General features: G+C 37.6%; 1 long non-coding RNA gene across 1 annotated transcript; it reads right to left on the bottom strand.

Annotated features, from left to right (window-relative positions):
* Positions 1-10,497: 10,497 nt before the first annotated feature.
* Positions 10,498-23,479, bottom strand: LOC145805826 (uncharacterized). The gene is made up of 3 exons (XR_014347977.1): positions 23,225-23,479; positions 11,260-11,328; positions 10,498-10,766 (listed from the first exon to the last, which is right to left on the bottom strand). It is a non-coding gene; the product is annotated as an uncharacterized LOC145805826 (long non-coding RNA).
* Between the last annotated feature and the right edge of the window lie 693 nt (positions 23,480-24,172).

Raw genomic sequence — 24,172 nt, 5'->3', positions numbered from 1 at the left:
CATCATAATCTAAAGGTACTATGAATCCCCTCCATAAATTTTCCAACAAACACAATATTAGTAGATCCCACCTCTATCTCAATCCCATCTCTTCCTCCATCTTCCAAAACAAACAGACCCTAAGAGTGAGTAGTGACATAGAAAATGGGTTGGCAATGATTAAGAATGGTGGCATGTTGGTGGACGATGAAGGAAGAGGTTACAAATAAAAAAAGAAGAATATATATATTGGAAGAGATTGTTAGCCGAGGTGCCACGTGGATGGACCAAGTCGCCGAGTTATGATGTGATCATATCTAAATCCGAGATATTCGAATAGATGACAAGAGTCCAAAATGGTTTTAGGTTCTGTGTTTCGACAAAGATGAGACTCTTAAGGGAGTTCATTCTAATCTAAATAGAAGGAGTCTTAGATAAGTGATATCCTTATAAATGATAGAATCCCATGAAGTAAGATTTCTAGGCGAATTGGATACTATTCACTACATAAAGAGAGCACCCATGTGGGTCTAAGGGACGCTTTAATTGAGAGTTGTTTTACTCAAGTTAATATCTTGTGATATAAGTTACTGACTTGATCGTTAGAGTGTCCCCGAATGGACGAGCCACCACGGTATTTCTTACTCTCTTATGTGCATGTGTTGGCTTAATCTATTCTGTCATGTGCTCTCCACCTAAGCTCCCTAGATCTCGAACAAGAGAATTGTTTGGTTATGAGGTTGTAAATCAATACCCACAAAAAGAAATATATTGGAAGAGAATGATGGGCAATTTCACCATTTCAATGGTAAATTTCACACATTTATGATTTTTGTTTTCACCTTTTACTATAAAAATGATTTTCCACAAATTTGAAAACATTCTCTTTTTTTCTTTTTCATTTTCATAAGATAGCGATTAATGCATATCAACATATTTTTCATTCCTTTGTCTTTTTCAGTTGTTTGGATGCTTTCCATACGGCCTGTACATCCCCAAATTAATTTGCACCAATATTTGTTCTCTTGATAACTCCATAGGTTTGGACCGGTTCTCAATTTCACCATTGAAGAGATTACTTCTTCGCCAATTATGGTTCTCAGGTAAGTACCGGTGAGCACCCATATGCCCTATCTTACTTCGCAAACTCTGAGATGATGCATCCATGTTACAATTAGGGCAAGCCAAGTAACCTTTTGTACTCCAACCATACATGTTACCATATGCAGGAAAGTCATTGATGGTCTACATGACTGTTGCAGGCATTGTAAATATTTGGCCGTTTGATGCATCATATGTTTGCACACCATGCTCCCACAGATTGTTTAACTCCTCTACCAATGGTTGCAAGTAAACATCGATGTCTCTTCCAAGTGCGGTTCGTCCGGGAATAAGTAATGACATCATCACAAATGGATCTTTCATACACTTCCATGGGGGTAGATTGTAAGGCATTAAGATTACGGGCCACATGTTGTATGATGTACTCATATTTCCAAATTGATTGAAACCATCTGTGGCAAGCCCTACCTTTACATTCCGAGGATCCGCAGAGAATGTAGGATGTAGCCTATCAAAGTCCTTCTATGCCTCACCATCAGCTGGATGTCGTAATACTCCATCATCCACACGTTTATCTTTGTGTCATCTCATATCTGTGGCTGTTTTTTTCGACATGTGTAATCTCTTCAACCTCGGTGTCAAAGGAATGTACCTCAATATTTTGTGTGGAATTTTTTTACCCGTCTTGTCATTCAACTTGTATGTAGACTCCATACACGTAAGGCAATTTTCCAATGTTACGTTATCCTTCCAAAATAAAGTACAATCATTCTTGCATGTATGAATGGCCTCGTATCCCAAACCCAATTCACGTAAGAACTATTTCGCGTCATAAAGGGTCCATGGAACAGTTTTATCACACTTTGGTAGAATGTCTTTGAAAATTTGCATAACCATATCGAAAGATTTGTTGCTCCATTTATTGTACACCTTGACGTGAAACATCTTAATTACGAAGGACAAGATGGAGAACTTTTCACACTCTGAATATAATTTGCGTTGAGCATCATCAAACAACTTCATGAACTTTAACAAATTGTGCCTCTCCGAACTAGTATGCTCTTCGTCGATATGATCATTCATAAGACCACTCATGTAAATCTCTTCTAACATGGTAGGAAGTTCACCCAAATTTTTGTGATTGGCTGTCATTCTAGCTCCATTGCTTTCAGTATCATCGTTTCGCATAGTAGGATGATCACGAGACATGGGAACATGTTCCCCGTGGTGCACCCAAGTTCGATAAGAACACGCGATTCCTCTTTGAATCAAGTGCAACCGTACAACTTGTCGACTAAATTTTATGTCGTTCAAGCAATAGATACACGGACAACGAATTTCATCCCCAGGTCCTAAATTCTTCATAGCAAACTCAATAAGACTGAATGCCTTCTTGATACTCTTTACTTTTCAGCCTATCTTTTATCATCATCCAACTCTTGTCCATTATTCGAACCCTACACATCAAGCAAAGATGGTCAAGCAGAAGTAATATTCACTGAGAGTGAGAGATTACACTTTCTACTCGTTAAAAGGCTTGAAAAATATAGTAGACGAAACAAGGTGGGTATGGAAAAGTAAAATATTAAGGTAATTTTCTAAATAATTAGTATTTTGTATTTAATTGCAAATATTGTTATTGTGATTATTAGAAAAATTCCACGCCATCAATAAAAAAATATTATTTTATTCCATGTCATCACCATATCATTGTGCCTAGTCATTAGTGCACTATCTGGACTCGTTAGATCCACCACGAGCCCTATTTCAATAAAAAAATAAAAAAATAATAATTTGATATGACAATTATAATATGTTTAATTTATCGTGTTTGTCACAAAAAATATGAATAGTCTATTTGTAAAAACACACATATCTTTTTTTTTTTAAGGGGATGGGGGGAGATAAAAATAACAAATTGAAAAGGCTAATATATCGAATCAACCTAATTTTTTTTAATGATAAACTATTCAAATTATTAAAATAGAATCCATGATAGGCCCTACGAGACTGGACAACACCATTCAATCCATTACTATCAAAATCTCAATAAAAAAAGAGTAAAATCAAAATCAGTATAAAAAAAAGAGTCATTCTTTGGTACATATGTATGCAAATTATAATATTTGTGATGTTGATTACCAAATTTATCACAACTAAATTGTGACATTTTGTTTTCAGGGCCGTTGCAGGGAAACCGCCGCTCGAGCGTAGAATTGTTGCTCCTAGCATTTTGTTGCATTTCAGGCATGTCTGCTCGAGCGTGAAATGTTAGCTTCCAGTAAATTTACTGTAGCACTACAAAACTTGTGAAGTTTCTCTTTTTTCGCTTGAGCGAAGAAGTTATTGCTCAAGCGGACCCTCTTGATTGTGTCTGGACGCTCGAGCGTGGGAAGTTATGCTCGAGCGGGAAACGCAATATCAGCTTTTTAAATATGGTGATTCTAGATCATTCTCTCATCTCTTTTGTTCCATCTTCCATCTCCTCTTCCTCTCTCTATGAAACCCTAGATTTCTATCTCCCAATACCTCTCATACCTTTGAAATCCACCCAAAATTGCTTGCTAGAGGCAAAGAACACTGGAAGATTATCATTACCTACTGATTGGATTGTGGGTTTGCGATAGATTCATGAAGAAGCTTGGATTTTGGGCTTGATAGTTGAGGTAGGGGCACTTTCATCCTTGCATGTCCTCATTTTTGAAGAGATTTCAAGGTATTGTATGTGATTTGTAAATCAATTGGGAGATTTCATGGTATTGTGTGTGATTTGTGAACTAATTGAATATTTTGTTGGATTAAACCCTCATTTCACATGTTTACTCACTTGCTTAATATTTTGTTTGAAATCTCTCCATTCCTTCTTTAAAATATGAATATAAATGTGGTTAAAATCTAGATTGGTGATAAAGAATAGAAACCCCCAAATTAGGTGAAACCCTAAGTTTCCAAGTTGAGTAGAAGATACAAAACTCAATGGAATTTCTTTTGATTCATGAAACTTTGAGAACAATGGAGAGATGGGAAATGTGGATATTGATATAATTAAAGGAATTATAGCTTGTATGCTATTGTTCTTTGAGTCTTGCGCGATGTTCATATATATCGTAATGTTTGATGTTTGATTTTGGGATTAGAATGTGAATTAATTGCTGAGCATCCATGAGTCCACTGTGTGAGTCGGTTTTGGGTATATGTGGTGTTGAGTTAGTACTCGTGCGGGGAGTCTAAAAAGGTGCCCAAATGCCTTGTCTAGGCTTATCTCTGGACGAATGTGGAAAAATGTTTTGGGGTGTCCACACAGTCCCGCCGTATAATAGCCGGCGAAAGTTGAAAAATGGATGGTTTTCTTTAGGGTGTCCACGTCCCGCCGTATAATAGCCAGCAAATGTGGGGGTTGTTTGCAAAAAGTGAAAGTAAGGGTTGTTCTCTATTGGACTCATGTAGGTGAATGTGTGACATGATTTCCATGGTTGTGGATGTTTAATTGTTTTATATGATGACATGAATTGTAATTGGCCATGTTATATTATTCGGTTCATTCGGAATTGTTGATGATTATCTGTGAAGATGAATTTTATTGTATCATTTTATCACATAAATACCATAAACTTGTTCAAAGGATTAGATACCTGGATAAATGTATTCCTATTGGGCATATAGCTCAACCCTAATTTATTTTTCAGGAATTGATGAAGTTCAGCCTCATTGAAGGATTGGTTCAAGCATTAGCTCCACTTTCTTTTTGGGAAAAGTTGAAGTCAGAAGCATTTTGGTTGCTTTCCTTTAAATTTGGGATTTTGTAACAGAATTACTATATGTATTTTGTGATGTTGTACACCTAAGGGGCTTATATTTTGTTAAGTCATCTAGTTCATTGAACTGAAAAGGGAAATCTATACTATATATATAATCAAATGTAGTGGTTTTGTCAAAAATCTGTAAATATTCAATCTTAAATTCTCATAATTTTAAAATTATCTCTTTCCTACGTAGCAACCCTTTCTTATTGTCTTTCGTGTTTTCTATTTTCCTCCATTTTCTATTTGTTTGATTAATTAAAATGAAAATTAATTTCATGGCTTATGGATAAAGATTTGAATTTCAATATTCCTCCATATAGATAAACATATAAAAACTGATAAATAATTTATGAGAATTAATTTCATAGTATACAGATAAAGATAAAAATTAAATACTTAATTTCATAACTTATAGATAATTTAAAATTTCTTCCCATAAATAAGCATATAAAAATTGATAAATAATTTATAAAAATTAATTTCATGGCCTACTGATAAAAATAAAGGTTAAAAAATTGATTTAAAAAAAAAAATTACTCATGTTTTTTGCCCTTCACTTTGTACTTTAATTAATTTCATTATAAATAAACATATAAAAAAATCATAAATAATTTATGGAAATTTATTTCATGACATTTAAATAAAGATAAAAATTTTAAAAATTATTTGAAAAATAATAATTTCATGACTTATAGATAAATAAACATATAAGAATTGATAAATAATTTATAAAAATTAATTCCATGGTCTACAGATAAAGATAAAGATTAACTAATTGATTTACAAAAAAAAATTAAAATAATAAAATTTAGATAAATATATGATTTGTTAATCCATATCTATCAAAAACATATCTATCTCAATCTTTATTTTGGTTTACTTATATTTTTTTTCTCCTTTTATCACATATTATCTTTTTTTATTTTGAATTTTTTATCTTGTGAAATACTCTTATCTATAACTTCTTATCTCCTCTTAACCTAATCCTCATAATTTTTATTATTTGTTACTATCTACCAAGTGATAAAGATATATATAAAAAAAGAATGGTTGGCTATGAATAAGAAGAATATTAATAATTAAATAATGAAAGCTGTATAGGAGAAGGCAATACAAAAATCTCACAAAATTATTTTCCGTCACTATATTTATCCAAGGTAATAATTTGATATTCTTTCTTTTAATTTTTAAAAATAGTTTACATTAGACCATTGCTATGTGCTTTTTCTTTTTCTTTCTTTTTATTTTTTTTATAAGATTGTCATTTGTTATAGTATTTTTTCAATCCCATCTCTAAATTTTCTCTTTGAAATTTCTATTTTTTTAATAATAAAGTTTAGAACTAATTTCTTATCAAATTTGTTTTCTTGGTGCTTATTTTATTGAAAGATTGAGACAAGTAAAACTTTCATATGATATATGAAATTAATGAATATAATACAAAGATGATAGAGAAATACTACATATTTGTTAATCTCTCTCTTTTATTGTTAGTTGATTTATTAGATTATATTATCAATTTAGAGTCCATATGATGTAATTCAATGTCCATGACTTTAGTTATATACGACCATTTTGTTGTTGAGTAACCTATATAATTTTTTTTTTTTTGGGTATATAATGATTAAAGCTATCATTTGTTATATTTCTTCAAATACAATTCAAATAATTTGTCATCATTTTTTTTTATAAATAAAATGGATTAAACTATTTTCTTATATAATTTTTATAATCCTACGAAATTCTTATCTTGATTTTTTTTTTAATATTGTAGAAACTATGCAAGTATTATTCAAGTTATGGAGAATGATTACTTACAAATTATAATTAAAAGTTGAGATTAATTCATAATTTGGTCCCACAATAATAATATAAATCATTGATTTAAAATAAGTAAATTTATGATAACTTATACAATTTATTTCTTTTAATGCTTTGTTTTTGTTTTTTTTTTTTTTGGCATGACACTATAGTCTGATACAAATTATTTATGTTAGCAAGTGATTGTAATACTATTATCCTAACTATCTTTATAATTAACAATTTTTTATGTATATCAAATTTTTATTGTGAAATTTTGTAGATTAATTATTGTGAACATCAACCAAGATGGCCTAACATCATGGCTTGCTGCTATTAAAATATAATTCAAGATTAGAATAATTTATATATCACACAAAATGTATATAGTTTATTTTTTCGTGCATCGCACGGGTTACCGCTAGTTGAAATATTATGGGAATGTATTTATTAAAGTGTAAACAATTGATTATTAGTTCAATGAGAAAGATGACCTTTTGGGATTTAATGACATCATGTTATTATTGTCCATTATAGTGTGAATTTCCAGGGTATTACACAATTTTTTTTCAATCATAATTAAAAAATAATAACGAGTCATAACCAAGGGTAATGCTATGGTACATACCCTCAAAAAGGTGTGTACAAAATGTGAGTTATGATATTTGTTTAGTTTTTTTTAATAATTGAGTGTTTGTACTAGCTTATGATATTTGTGAAGTTGATTACCATAAATGTCATAACTCAATCTTATATGAGTCATAACTACGAAAGAAAAAAGAAAAAAAAAAGAATTATAACCAAACATCAAATAAAATATAACTAAAGAGCTCTTGGATTATAACTAAAATAATATCATAACAAATATCACAATGAGTCATAACTAATACCATAAATTACTTCAGTGGTGGGCTAGTGACAATTTGAGAAAAGTTGAAAGGAAAATCTAGAGAGCCATATCCCTTGCAATACTTCGGTCCATTTGAAAGCACAGAAATAAGTGTGTATTTAATGGTTGCAATCCCAGTTTTAATGAAATATGTGAACTTGTCAACATTAGAGTTGCTCTTTGGTTTAAGTCTTCTAATAAGATGGCACATTTTTCAGTAAATGACTTTGTAACCTAAGGCAAATGAAGTTTGCTTTGGTGGAGGACCTTTTTGATATGCTTATGTTATTGGGTGGCTGCTGTCAAGATTAGCTATTTTTTGCTCTGGTTTGTGTGGCTGAAAACAGGGCAGCCAGAGTGGTTGTTGTTATTTTGATTTTGATTTTTGGTTTCTCATCAATCCTAGTGTAATGTTAGCATATGATTGAATTTGTATGTTGGTGCCAACATAATTAGGATGGATGTGTTAATTATGATACTTCTTGCACTCTCACCTTCCTTCTTTTTATTAATGTAATCCTTGTATGATGTACTTTGCGATTTATCAATAATGTTCTTTTTTAGCAGATAAAAAAAAAAAAAAACAACTAGTGGCATAATGTTTATAAGGAAATCATAACCAACACTCTAATGTCATAACCAAAGACTATACAAGTTGTAATATATGATACACACCCATTTAGAATTTTCTAAGAACAAAACACCACATAAGAAAAGAAAAGGAAAAAAAAAAGGGGAAATAAACATAGAATCAAGGATTAGGGCAGCATCATACCATCAAATTCCAATTCAAATATTTAGCCATGGTCAATAAACATAAAATCGTATGTTACTGGCCATACATGCAAATAAATACACAACAATGGATTAGAGCTTTCAAACTAATAAGAGAGAAAGGAAAATGAGGGGGAAATCAAACCAATTGAACCCAATTTTAGAAATTACAAACCAATTTCAGAATTCAAACCAGTTGAACCCAAAAAACCAGTTGAACCCAATTCGAAAATGGATTAGGGCTAACTATTTTGGCCATCAAACCCTTAAAATTGAAGAAAACAAACATGCTTTGAACCAAACCAATTTCAAAAATCAACGCAAAATTAAACTAAAAAAATATATCAAACCCTAGAGTATTGTGTGAGAAATGGGGAAATAGATTAAGCGAGAGAGAGAGAGAGAGACCGAGATCGACAAAGAGGGATAGACACCCAGAGAGAGAGAGAGAGAGAGAGACCTATGATTCGCCGCTAGTGGGGGAGGTGATTTGCGGCGGTGGCGGGGGTGCCATGCGACGCTGGCGAGCGACAGTGGCGCGCGACGGTGGTGATCGTCAGTGGTGAGCGGGGGTGAGGTTTGGTGTAGACTCTATTCTCTGTGTGTATGACACAAAACATAGAGCAAACTGTGTAAGTGTAGAGAGGAGACACAGGTGCCAAAATTAATTCGTTTGCCTCTTAAAAAAAAAATTCAAGCTTTAGTGACCAAAAAACATTTTGTAGCCAATAGATACCATTTTGCTACTATTTTTTTTTTTTGGTCGGCAAAGAGTTATTATATGACGATTAAATTATTTTAGTCACCAAAACCTCATATTTGGCGACCAAATTATTTGGTCGGCAAAAAGAATTAAAAAAAAATTCGCTAACTGTTTGGCGACTAAACTTTATTTTGTCAGCAAATAATTATATTTTCCGACCAAATTAAATCTTTAGTAGCCCAAAGTTTAGACAATCACCGACTAATAGCTTTTTAGTCGCCTATCAGTGAATATTTAGCGACTAAATATTTTCTTTAGTCGCCAATAAATAAGATATCTCAACTAAAATCATATAGTAGCTGAAACTTGAATCATCGCTAACTAATTTTATTTTTAGTCAGCAAAACTGTCTCTTTTGGCGACTAATTTTATTTTGGTCTCCAAATTTAGTCGTCAAATGTGTAAATTCTTGTAGTGAAAGCACCCCTGTAGGTCTGAGGACACTTTAATTGAGAGTTGTTTTACTTGAGTTGATATCTTATGAGATAAGTTACTGACTTGATCATTAGAGTGTCCCCAGGTGGACGAGCCACCACGGTATTTCTTACTCTCTTGTGCGCATGTGTTCGCTTAATCTATTCTGTCATGTGCTCTCCACCTAAGTTTCCTAGATCTCGATCAAGAGATATGTTTGGTTGTGAGGTTGGAAATCATCACCCACAAGAAGATATATATTGGAAGAGAATGATGGGCAATTTCACTATTTCAAGGATAAATTTCACACATTTATGATTTTTGTTTTCACCTTTTACTATAAAAATGTTTTTTCACAAATTTTAAAACATTCTCTGGGTTGGTTTGGGAAGTGGATTGGCTTTTTTGACTATTTTAGCTTGGGCTAAAAAGCTTGGTTTGGGAAGGGCTTTTTGGTTTTTTTTGTGAGAGAAGAGTGTAATGATTATGGGTTGGATGTGATGTTTTGTTTTTTGTGACTAAAATAGCCTATTTTGTTTTTTGTGGCTAAAATAGCCAAAAAAGCCCAATCTAGCTCTTCCCAAACGGAGTCGCTCTCTCTCTGTTTTTTTTTTTTCCCATAAGATAGCGATTAATGCACATCAACATATTTTTATAAACTCAAACTTTAAAAATCTCACTTAACTTAATTCCTAAATATCCTTTCCCTGATCACTTAAACAATTGCCCACGGTCGCTCGCTCACTTTTTCTCAAATAATTGCTAACCAAGGAAGTGAAAGGAAAAATGAAAGGTCATGTAAAGGCCTTAATGGGTGTCTCAAAAAATTTGTTAGAAGAATTGAAATCCACGGGAAATTTGTCACAACCCAAACCCGCCCCTACAGGTTTAGCATCGTAACCGGCCAGTAATCCTGGGATTACCGAAGGCCTCTGAGACAGATTGTCATAATATTAGGGGCTAGCGGAAGCAAATAACAATATACAATGTCCATTGAGCTGTGTAGACTTATATGAGACAGAAAAATTTTAAACTTTTTATATACATATATACGCATCATCTTTAAGTCATTATATATATACAGATTAGACAAAAAGGGACTTAGCCCTGTTTACGAAATACGCATGACTTGTTCAACCAAACACGAAAACAAAACTTAAAATTTAAATCACATGGCCATAATCACTTGACATATCCGGAACCTCCACGGGAGGAACATAGGTTGGCTAACAAAAACAGATTCTAGGCAGATGCCTCAAAGCCTGGTCACGCGCCTGATCACCTACATACATAAATAATACAGTGAGCTAGAGCCCAGTGAATAATAACAGAGTAAAGAGGTTTTATGAATGATGTCCAGCACAAATTAGGATCCAGTAATTAAATCAGAACATATTTAGACTTCAAACAGAAATAGATTCAGATACACACTCATGTTCTTATTCAGACTTTGCATAAGATCATACGTGGTACACCCATTAGCTATCAGATCAATTTGGTCCAGAGACCCACATGCATAGTTGGTACCAATGACCATAAAGGTCCATATCTTGTGCGCAAGTAGCCATAGTATTGTTACCCCCAAGCAAGGGCCACGTGCAGATTGGTCGCGGTATTGTTACCCCCAGGCGAGGGCCACGTGAATTAAGGATGCCACAAATACTTTTCAAAAAATTGGGCATTCATTCATCATTCGTAAGATTCAGAAAATAGATCATACCAAACCAGACAGAAAATACTAAAGTTAAACATAACTTTATAGAGTTATTACTCACAGATAGCCGCAGAAGCAAATCAGAGGGATTGGACATATCAGATAAATCAGGCAGACAATGGCGCGTGACCTACACAAACACATAACACATACACATTGAAATACAATATTACTCCCTTGATCAAACTTGACTTTCCTAGTCTTTTTCCGTCTAAACAGTCCAAAGTTCTACTATGCTTATTCTTTCTCATTCAAATAAGCCGGGTTTTTATTTCACATATTCTTTCATTACTAAGCCCTTCTTTTCCAAATAGATTGATCTTTTACTTGGCTTCTTAAACAATTACCACTAGATAAATTATTCATTCTTCACTAACTAATCTATGTTGATTGGTAGCTTATTAATCTTTATTGAGTCATAAATCATGTCTAGAATGCCTTGGAAAGAGATGATAATAAAAATGTGAACTAAATGCAACTTTCCAAAATATGCTGAAAATGGGTCCCCGCTCGAGTGCCACTTTGGCAGCTCGAGCGGACTGTAAAATTTGAAAAACTTCTAGGAGCTCGATTTTCACGCTCGAGCGAGACTTTCCTCGCTCGAGTGAACAACGCAAATTCTGAAATTCCAAAATTGCAATTTAAATTCAAATCTGGTATTCAAAGTTTCAAAACATGTATTTCTGGTACACAAAAATGGAGAACCATAGTATGCGTTAGTAAACACTTTCAATTAGAAAACATTTATTCAAAATCATGTTCTAAGTGCCCAAATTTAGTTTTAATTCATCTTATTAATATCAACCCACAATTCTAAAATATAAATTAGACTTCCCAACGTCTTGAAATTCCATGATGTATGTAATACAAATAGATCCCACCTTATTATTAATAACAAAATCAACTTAACTCAATTCTTGACCAAATACTTGATTTATAATCATGGGTGTTCTAAAATGTATCTAAATAGAATTGTTCTAAAATGTATCTAAATTGAATAAAATTCTTAAATTACATCACATGCATAGATTAAATAAAAAAAATCTAATTATAAAATCAAAACTTTAGGATCAATTCCAAATTTCCATAAACTTGATTTTCTTAAAACATTTCCTTTGTCTCTTCAAAATATGAACTTGAATGGCTCAATTCCTTTAAAATTCATGTATTAGAGGAAAATACTACAAAATCAAATCAAATAATTAATTTTCCAAATTAATTTCCACAACTATGAGTCCACTCAATTCCTTACTTAAAACCTTATTTCTCACAAAATCCATGAGACTAATTCCATAATTTTCTTAATTCATGATGCATGGAGGATTATCTAAAACATGAAATTAAAGTTATAAAACTCTTAGAAAATATTTGCATGTGTAAAATTTGGGTCAAAATTCAAACCAATTACATCCAAAATTCCTTTAATTCAATATTAAGTTCAAAATGTCAATGAATTCATAATTTCCCAAAACTTGCTCTCCTTATACCCAAACATGAAATTAATTCTCCAACTTTCTTAAAGATTTATTGATACATGTAAAGATGAAGTCCAAATTCATGAGGAATAACACAAATTAAACTTACTTGATAAATTTTCCTAAACTCATTTCCTTAATCTCAAGCTTAACTCAATTTATTTTAACCTCAATTTAATTCATAGTCATAGATGTTCCAAAATATGTTTAATTTGAGTCAAACTCTTAGATTACATTACATGCATGGGTTAATAATTAAGATCAAAACCCATATTTATTATTTAATTCTTCCAAATTACATGCATGTAGAAATAAGACCCAATTCATGCAAGATTACAAAAATTGAATGCAAAATAATTAATTTCTAAATTAATTTTCATAAATTGAACATAACTTCATTTATTCATCATCTTGCTAACTCCTCCTATTTATATGAAATTGGATCCAAGTTAAACAAATATAAGAAATCATAATTCATATTCTTTGTCCTAACTTGATTTCACATGCAAACCCAAATCTTAACAATTTTGGTGTGTTTGGTAACGTTTACGTTTTCAGTTTATATTTACAAAAATTTTATAAACTGATTTTTGTATATTTTTAGAAAAACATAAACTACAAACGCGTTTGGTAATTGACAAAATGTTTAAAAAATTTAAAAAATATAAAAAAGAGTGAAAAATGGCAAGTGGTAGCGAAAGACAATGATGGAAAGTGGTGACGGTGGGTGGTAGGTAGCTGGTGGCAGGTGGGTGGGTGACCGTTGTAACGCCCTCAAAATAACAATATTAAACCCATCAAATAAAACATTCATTGACATACGAAATATCCACATTCTTCTATTCATCAGAGTTTCATTACAAAAGTATTACATGTTAACAACAAAAGCAAAATGCCCTACGGGCTTACAACTTTCCAAGTTAACACTTGGTTACAACAAAAGAGTGCTAACTTATCTACACATTAAGCCCTCGGCTTGAATATACATGTAATACATCAAAAAGGAACTTAAACAACAAAAATCTGCCCGCCTCTAGCCTCCCAAGTTATGACCTTGGAGGTGGCATGCTACCTGTACCTGAAAATGATATTCCCATATAGGGTGAGTCACAGCCCAGTAGAAATACACTAAACCAACCATGAACAATGACTAAAAGATTAGCAATTGATAGATGGCCAACACTGATACATCCACATAAATCACATTTTATGCCATACGACTTATGAGTCCAAGTTACTCTTCATTTTCCCCTTTTTAACAGATAAGCATATTAGCTCTATCGTCATCTCAACAGATATGTATAAAAACTATATCCCACATTCACAGATAAGCATATTAGCTCTATCCACATTCTCAACAGATATATATAACAACTATATCCCACATTCACAAATAAGCATATAAGCTGTATCCACACTTCACAAAGATAAGCATATGAGCTCTATCTTCACTTCTCTAGACAAGCATATGAGCTGTATCTACGGAGTTCATCCCCCATCTCCTCCCAACACTATCCGGTTTAGAGGTACATCCCCCATCTTCCCCTAAACCGCGAAGTACATCCCCCATCTCCTCCTCTACACATAACGTATACAAACACATTGGTTCTATATACCATCATTCAATACATAGAGTTAATGTATTCTATCAACCGTCAAATTTCATGACACATTCCATTGATTAGTTTTCGTTTACCTAATCATCATGCATTGTCTACAACAATCACAACTATCCTCCACCCATAGCCCAAAGCAGTTATTTCTAGACAGAAAATAAATGCATAAATGGATATTCAATCAACATTTCATTTCGATGAGTGATAAATAATTCAACTACACCCTTTAACCCCATACATTCCCAATCTCAACATTCCTATTTCATAACCTCATTTCTTACGATTAATTAACCCAATTAATCAACTAATGTAATTAGGACATTTTCCATAATTAACATCACAACCCTTAAGGTCCCATTTTCATCAATGGTTCAACATTTATTCCATTTCTCTATGCCAAACATGCATCTAGGTTTATTATAAATAAAAACCCAACTTTTGTAAAATTACACAAAAGCCCCAAACTTTCACAAAATTACCAAACCAACCCCAACATCTAAAAATACTAAAATTTAAAGACAAAATCCATAGAGAGGAGTAGGATATCCCTACCTCAATTCCGGAGCCCCAAGGGAGAAGATGACAAAACCCAATGTGCTCCAAATCTCGAAATTTTCAGATTAAAATATAGCCCTCGATGATCAACAACTTTTTTGTAAAGGCCAAAGATGAGCAAACCACTCCTACTAGATCAAAACCTAGAGAGAAGGTAGAGTTCTAGAGTGAGAGGCTCAAGAATGGTGTTTTGGAAAAGTAGGAGAGAGAAGAGAAAGTGAAAAAGTGATTCAAAAATGCCTAGCTGCCCTCTGTTATACGACATTCCCGCTCGAGCGGAAAACACAACGCTCGAGCGCCAGAAACACAAATCTGGACACGCTCGAACGCAATAAGACTCGCTCGAGCGCCAAGACACAGAAATAAAATACATCAGCTCGAGCGAGAAAACCAGTCCGCTCGAGCGCAAATCTCCCTCTCCCAGAATCCTCACCAAGACAGTACTACCCGCTCGAGCGCCAACAATCCCGCTCGAGCGCCACCTGCTCGAGCGCAGAAAAAACCCGCTCGAGCGTAGAAAACTCCTCTGCAGAAGTTTTGCAGGGACACGAAAAACTAGGAGTGTGCAATCTCCGCTCGAGCGCCAGAACGCCGCTCGAGCGCTAAACTAGAAACCAAACTCTGCTCGAGCGCAGGATGACCCGCTCGAGCGTAACACCAAAAACCTGGGCAACAAGGATATAGACCAAGGCTTAATCCACCTGTTCAACACAAGCCCAAAAACATCCTAAAACTCAAACAACGGATTTAAAGGATAGCAACATGATAGATACAACTACCAACATCCACGGACACATGTCCAGATCACTATACAACAAGGGTAAATCCGGGATCGCTATAACCTCCCCCCCTTAAAGAATTTCGTCCCCAAAATTAAGCACAAGTTTTCAAAAAAACAGGTTTTTCCCCATTTTTAACAATGTTACTTTTTAACATTCAAAAACTCGACCCATTACCGGTCCTCCCCTTTTATCAAGAGGCATTTCACAATATGTAAACAACATATGTACTTTCAACATGCATCAACGTTACGCATTTCCTTTCCAATTTCAACAATATATTTCAACATATATAATGTTACATTCAACTTCCATATGAGGCAAGTTCCAAAACATACTTTCAATAAATCAAAACATTTTCAATGTTTCACAACTTAAGACATATACAAAAGCTCTTAAGTTCAACAACAGTTCAAAATCTAAATACAAGATTACATATCAACAAACAAGTCCGGATATTTCTCGCGGACCTCCAACTCACGTTCCCAAGTGGCTTCCTCCACTCCGTGATGTTTCCACAAGACTTTCACCAAAGGAATGGTCTTGCCACGCAGGACCTGATCCCGCCTATCCAAGACCCGAACCGGTCCCTCCTCATACGAGGCATCCTCATCTACCTCTAAGTCGGTCCAATCTAATACATGTGATGGATCCGGCTCATACTTCCGAAGCATACTAACATTAAAGACGTCATGCACCCCGGACAACTGCGGCGGTAAAGCCAAACGGTAAGCCACTTCCCCAATCCTCTCAAGGATTTCAAAAGGGCCAATAAACCGAGGGGATAACTTCCCACTCTTCCCAAACCTCACCTAGGTGATATTTTCAAGAAAACATGATCACCTACCTCAAACGCCAAAGGCCTCCTCCTACGGTCAGCATAAGATTTCTGACGACTCTGGCTTGTAACAAGCCTCCTACGGATAAGTTCAACTTTCTCCGTCGTCTCCCTAACCAACTCCGGACCCAACAAAGGTGCATCACCCACCTCGGCCCAACAAACTGGAGACCTACACGGTCGGCCATACAAGGCCTCGAACGGTGCCATACCGATACTAGACTGAAAGCTGTTGTTGTAGGCAAACTACACCAATGGTAAGTGCCTCTCCCACGTCCCACTAAAGTCAAGGACACAACCCTGAAGCATATCCTCAAGGATCCGAATAGTACGTTCGAACTGCCCGTCAGTCTGCGGATGATAAGCCGTACTAAAGGTCAATTTAGTGCCCAAGGCACTCTGCAAACTCTGCCACAACCTAGCAGTAAAACGAGGATCTCTATCTGAGACGATCGTCACTGGGACCCCGTGCAATCTCACTATGTCCCGAATATACAAGTCGGCAAGATGGTCTATTGAATCTTTCACGCGCATAGGAATGAAGTGCGCTGACTTAGTTAACCGGTCTACAACCACCCAAATAGCATCACTACCCCGCTGAGTCCTCGGAAGACCTACAACGAAGTCCATAGTGACATGCTCCCACTTCCACTCGGCAATAGGCAAGGGTTGCAACAAACCCGCTGGCCTCTGATGCTCGACCTTCACTTGCTGGCAAGTAAGGCATCTCGATACGAAAATAGCCACATTTCTCTTCATACCCCGCCACCAAAACTGGCGACCCAAATCCCGATACATCTTAGTGCCTCCCGGATGCACCGCAAGACGTGAATGGTGAAACTCTCGGAGTACCTCCTCTCGGCAAGACTCCGGCACGAACAAACGGTCTCGGTATCTCACACTCAAGTCGGGATACACCGTCAAACCCTTCTCAACTTTCCCACCTGAGATTTTCTCTCGGAGGGATTCTACCTCAAGGTCACCTCTCTGTGCCTCTAACACTCTAGTCACAAGTGTAGGCTGCGCGACAACGGAAAACAAGGCCGCAGCCTCAACAGATTCGCCTAGTAACAAATCAAACTCGCCAAGAGCTCCCAACATCTCCCATTCTCGGATGGCAATACAAGCTACATCAGTAATGGATTTCCTACTAAGGGCATCGGCCACAACATTGGCCTTTCCCGGGTGATAATGCAACTCAAAGTCGTAGTCCTCAATGAACTCCATCCATCTCCTCTGCCTCAAGTTCAAGTCTCTCTGGGTAAACAGATACTTCAAACTCTTGTGGTCCGAGAACACCTCGAACTTCTCACCATAAAGGTAGTGCCTCCAAATCTTCAAGGCAAAGATCACTGCTGCTAACTCTAGGTCGTGTGTGGGGTAATTCTTCTCGAGAATTTTCAATTGACGTGAGTCATAAGCTACCACTTTCCCCTCTTGCATCAACACACAACCCAAACCCTCTCGTGAGGCATCACAATAAACCGCATAACCCAACCCTCTCTCCGGAATAATCAAAACCGGAGCAGTGGTCAATCTAACTTTCAGCTCTTGGAACGACTTTTCGCAAGTCTCACTCCACACAGATTTGACTCCCTTCCGAGTCAATCTAGTCAACGGCGAAGCTAGCCTGGAGAAATCTTTTACAAACCGACGGTAATACCCGGCTAATCCCAGAAAACTGCAGATCTCAAACACACTCTTAGGCTGTGCCCAGTCTTGCACTGCCTCAATCTTGGATGTATCTACAGACACCCCTTCCCCGGAAACCACATGGCCTAAGAATTTCACCTCTCCTAGCCAGAACTCACACTTCCCAAACTTGGCATACAGCCTATGGGCTCTAAGCAACTCAAGCACCACTCTCAAGTGTTCCTCGTGCTCCTCCTCTGAAGGCGAATAGATAAGAATGTCGTCCACGAAAACGACCACAAATCGATCTAAGAATTCCCGGAAGATCCGGTTCATCAAGTCCATAAAGACTGCCGGTGCATTGGTAAGCCCAAATGGCATTACCAGAAACTCATAATGGCCATACCGCGTACGGAATGTCGTCTTCGGAATATCCTCCTCCCTAACCCTCAACTGGTGGTAACCCGATCTCAAGTCTATCTTAGAGAAACAACGGGAACCCTTCAACTGGTCAAATAAATCATCTATACGGGGCATAGGGTACTTATTCTTGACCGTAGCCCGATTCAACTTCCAGTAGTCTATACACAATCTCAAGGCACCATCTTTCTTTTTAGCAAAGAGGGCCGATGCTCCCCACGGTGAAACACTAGGGCGAACAAAACCCTTATCTAGCAATTCCTGGAGCTAAACTTTCAACTCAACCAACTTTGCTGGAGCAAAACGGTAAGGTGCCATAGAAATCGGCGCCGTGCCGAGCACTAGATCAATAGAGAACTCGATCTCTCGATGAGGTGGCAAACTAACGAGATCCTCGGGAAAGACATCCGAGTACTCACAAACTACCCTCGGCAAAACAACCTGGGTTTCATCACACTCACCACTCTCAAAGCTAGCAAGTAGACCACTAAGCTCATTTCACCCTCGCGAATCATACCCCGGTGGCAAAACACTACCAACCCGGTCTCCCAAGAAATGGAACCACTACCCGCTCAAGGTACATAACGTGACCCTCTGGCGGTAGCAATCGATAATAGCCCGGTATGACGATAGCCAGTCCATACCCAAAATAACATCAAAGCCCTTCATGGGCATGACAACAAACGGAAAAGGAAGCCTATGGTCGGCGACCTCTATATCACAACCTCTAACACCTTGTTTCAGGATCAGTTCACCCCCAAGAGGTAACACTACACAAATAGGAGATGCTAACTGTGCTAACTCCAATTCCAAAACAGATGCAAATACAGCAGATACAAAAGAATGAGATGCACCCGTGTCAATCAACACACTAGCAACCGAGTTGCAAAACAGAAAAGTACCTCTCACTACCGATGGAGCTGGTACTAGATCCTGCGCAGTAACAGCATACACGCGCCCTGTAGGCCCCTGATCTACCTGCTCACCTCTAGGAGCATACGACTGCTGCACTGACTGGGACGACGAAGCCCCCGGATTGGCCCTCGAGGCCTGCACAGACTGAGCTGGCTGGAATCCCTACGTCTGTCTAAAACCAGACACTCCTGAAGTGGCACTCAACTGTGGGCAAAACCTCTTCAGATGCCCAGGCTGTCCACACTGATAACAAGACAAGGGCTGCCCCCTGCCCAAACCCTGACTCTGCGGTCTAGCTGAAGAAGAAGCAGCTCTCTGACCCCCACCCTTCTACAGGCAAACTGAAACCTTGTGACCCGGCTGGCCACACTTGTAACAAGCAAACTCCCCCTGATTGCCTCTCCCCGAGCCTGCACTCGGCACTGGAAAGGTCGATCTAGAAACTGCACCCTGAGGCTGCTGAGGGTTATAACCCCTCTGTCTCTTGCCATCACCCTGGCCATCCTAGCCCCTCTTGGAGCCCCTCTGCTCTTCCTCCTCTTCCTGCATCATAATTTCCATATGAGCAGCAGCATCTACCAGGTGTCTATACTCTCAGATGTAAGACCCACCAACTCTCAACTTGAGGCCCCGCCTCAACTTCCGCTCAAACTCATAGCAACGGCGTTCCTCGGACGCCACCAGTTCAGGTGCAAACCTGGACAGACTGGTAAAAGTAGCCTCAAACTTGGCCACCGACAGGCCCTACTGTTTAAGCCGGCTAAACTGATCCTTCAGCTTCTCCCTAGCTGCTGCAGACAAAAACCTTTCCTGAAAAGCATTTACAAACGCCTCCCATGTACCCCCGACACGAGCCTTCTCGTACTTCCACCATTGACCCGCATCTCCCTTCAGTTGGAAGGATGCCAAGGTCACTTTCAGCGCTCCGTCCTCGATGCCAAGCATCTCGAACGTCTTACTCATTTGCTCTAGCCACTCATCAGCCTTCAGTGGCTCCTTTGGATCCCCGATAAATTCATCCGGGTTAGACCGGAAAAACTCCCTCTTCAAGAAGGAAGGCCCTGCCTCAGCTGCCTGATTCCCAGCTCTAAGAATACCCAAAGCTCCTGCTATTTCTCTGGCCAAGGCACCCATGGCCTGCTGACCCGCTGGCTCGGCCACATTGGCCTGGCCAACTCCCTCCTGCACTGCCGGAATCTCATCCGGTAAAGGTACTTTCCTGCCTTGCAGGTCTACCACGCCTAGCACCTCTTCCTCGTCCTGACATCCTAATAAAGGTAGCACTGAACGTTAGCACATTCATAAATATGCTGAAACTAAACACTTACGTCCTAAAGCTTGGACAACTGTAATTCACTCCACGTAAGCACATAAACACATAAGCACTTACGAATTTCGTTTCCGGATAATGATAGTCCCAAGGCATTACTAGAGTTCCGGTCAGAAACGGCATTGATCAAGTGCCTTTCCAACGAGACTCCCAGAAACCCAAGGATCCAATCAACATCCTAGAAATTAAATCTCATACCCAAATAAACACATAAGCATTTTATCAATTGAACACATAGCATATGACACTACATCTAAGTCTCTACCAAGCGAGGCAAACCCATTGTGATAATAATCACTTCCCACGTACCCAAAGTATTCGAACCCGGTACGCTCTGATACCAAGTTGTAACGCCCTCAAAATAACAATATTAAACCCATCAAATAAAACATTCATTGACATATGAAATATCCACATTCTTCTATTCATCAGAGTTTCATTACAAAAGTATTACATGTTAATAACAAAAGCAAAATGCCCTACGGGCTTATAGCTTTCCAAGTTAACACTTGGTTACAACAAAAGAGTGCTAACTCATCTACACATTAAGCCCTCGGCTTGAATATACATGTAATACATCAAAAAAAAACTTAAACAACAAAAATCTACCCGCCTCTAGCCTCCCAAGTTATGACCTTGGAGGTGGCATGCTACCTGTACCTGAAAATGATATTCCCATATAGGGTGAGCCACAGCCCAGTAGAAATACACTAAACCAACCATGAACAATGACTAAAAGATTAGCAATTGATAGATGGCCAACACTGATACATCCACATAAATCACATTTTATGCCATACGACTTATGAGTCCAAGTTACTATTCATTTTTCCCTTTTTAACAGATAAGCATATTAGCTCTATCGTCATCTCAACAGATATGTATAAAAACTATATCCCACATTCACAGATAAGCATATTAGCTCTATCCACATTCTCAACAGATATATATAACAACTATATCCCACATTCACAAATAAGCATATAAGCTGTATCCACACTTCACAAAGATAAGCATATGAGCTCTATCTTCACTTCTCTAGACAAGCATATGAGCTGTATCTACGGAGTTCATCCCCCATCTCCTCCCAACACTATCCGGTTTAGAGGTACATCCCCCATCTTCCCCTAAACCACGGAGTACATCCCCCATCTCCTCCTCTACACATAACGTATACAAACACATTGGTTCTATATACCATCATTCAATACATACAGTTAATGTATTCTATCAACCGTCAAATTTCATGACACATTCCATTGATTAGTTTTCGTTTACCTAATCATCATGCATTGTCTACAACAATCACGACTATTGGCGGTGTGGTGGGTGGTAGCGAGTGGGTGGTGGCGGGTGGTGATGGCAGGTGGGTGGCGGATGGCGGGTGGTGGCAGGTAGGTGGTGGTGGCGTGTAGGTGGCGGGTGGTGGTAGTGGGTGGGTGGGTGACGGTGGCGGGTGGTGGGTGGTGGCGAGTGGTTGGTGGTTGTGGTGGCGGGTGGTGGGTGGCGGATGGCGGGTGGTGGGTGGCGGATGGCAGGTGGTGGTAGGTGGTGGCGGGTGGGTGGTGGGTGGTGGTGGTGGTTGGATGGGTGACGATGACGGGTGGTAGCGAGTGGGTAATGGTGGTGGTGGCCGCGGCGGGTGGTGGGTGGTGGTAGCAAGTGGATGGCGGATAGCGGGTGGTGGCGAGTAGGTAGCGGGTGGTGGTGGTGGTGGGTGGGTGGGTGGATGACGGTGGCGGGTGGTAGGTGGTAACGAGTGGGTGGTAGTGAGTAGTAGTGGTAGGTAGGTGGCGGGTGGGTGATAGTGTCAGTGGTGGTGGTGGTGGGTGGGTGGGTGACTGGTGGCTGGTGGTGGCTAGTGGTGGATGGTGGTGGCAAGTGGGTGGTGAGTGGTGATGGCAAGTAGGTGGCGGGCGGTGGATGGTAGTAGCGGGTGGTGGATGGCAGGTGGGTAGTAGTGGTGGTGGTGGTGGTAGTAGTGGCAAGGGGTGGGTGGTGGTGGCGAGTGAGTGGCAAGTGGGTGGTGGTGGCGGGTGGTGGTGGTGGCGGGTGGTGGGTGGTAGTGGCAGGTGGGTGGTGAGTGGTGGTGGCAGGTGGTGGTGGAAAATGGTAGGGGTGGTGGTGGTGGAAGACGGTGGTAGAAAATAGTGGCGGGTGGTGGCTAGTGTTGGGTGGTAAAAAAAAAAACTGAAAACTCAAAATGGAAACATATTTTTTGTGTTTTCATTTTTTGGTCAAATTTATAAACTGAGACCACTGATTTATAAATCAAAAATTTTACCAAACAAGTTTTTATTTGAGTTTTTAAAATTTTTGTAAATATAAACAGAAAACTGAAAATACCAAACAGCACCTTTATAATTGACCTACAAAGCTTTATTTTTAATTCCCTCAAAATTCACCTTAAATCAATTTATATCTACATTATTTAAACAATAGTAGGCAGAGGATAAGATTTCTTACCTTAGGGTGATTTTTCCACAATTTTTGACTTAAATCTTGGTATCCCACAAGGCTTTCTCCTTCCCCTTCTCTTCTTCTTCTTGGTCTCTCAGCCGTGCACTCTGTCTTTCTTTCTCTAATCTCAGCCGTGCTCTCTCTCTAATTTGTCTCCATCAGAAACAAAGCTTCTATGACTCCATTCTTCATCCTTTTATTTTATTATTTTATTTATCAATTTAGTGGGACACTTGTCCACATCATATGAATTCATGTTTCATTAGCTTAACAGACTAATCACACTTTAATTTAATTAAACATCAATTAGCCTTGATTATTCATAACTAATTACAATTCCTACATGATTTAATTAGTCTAACTCGACTTCCATAATACCCAATTAATTATATTTAAATTTATCCTTCTGAATCAAATTTTTAATCCACTCCCAAAAGGCTCCAAATATTAAATTAAATTTATTATCATTATCAATTTTGATTTTCCAAATTATTTAGGCCTTCAATTTTTGATCAGACTCAAATTTCTATCAATAAATTACATATTCAAATTGAACACATCATAATTAAATTTAATTTATAATAACCACAATTCTCAATCCTCATGACTTAATCAACTCCAATTAGGACCTAATTAATCGAATCTCAATTTTACTAAACTGAATCGAATATTTAATTAAACTCTCAAATGGGTCCGTAATTAAAATTAAATAGATTCAATTTCTCAATTTTACTTCCTTAAGTCATTTGGACCCTTAGTTTCTAATTTCGAAATAACTCTTTAATATAATCATATATGAATCAGACCGGCCTACAATTTCCATAAATTCCAAATTAAATTATAATACCCGATAATTAAATTTCAAATCTTCTTAACTAATCGAGTATTAATTATCATAAGTGATGGGTCATTACACAATTGGCCATCAAGAGATAGCTAAATTACATCTACATA

The sequence above is a fragment of the Camellia sinensis genome, chromosome 13, assembly GCF_055761805.1.
Source record: "Camellia sinensis isolate YWXY chromosome 13, ASM5576180v1, whole genome shotgun sequence".
Taxonomy (NCBI): Eukaryota; Viridiplantae; Streptophyta; class Magnoliopsida; order Ericales; family Theaceae; genus Camellia; species Camellia sinensis.
The sequence above is the reverse complement of the archived record's forward strand: the minus strand, read 5'-3'. Positions and strand labels throughout refer to the sequence as shown.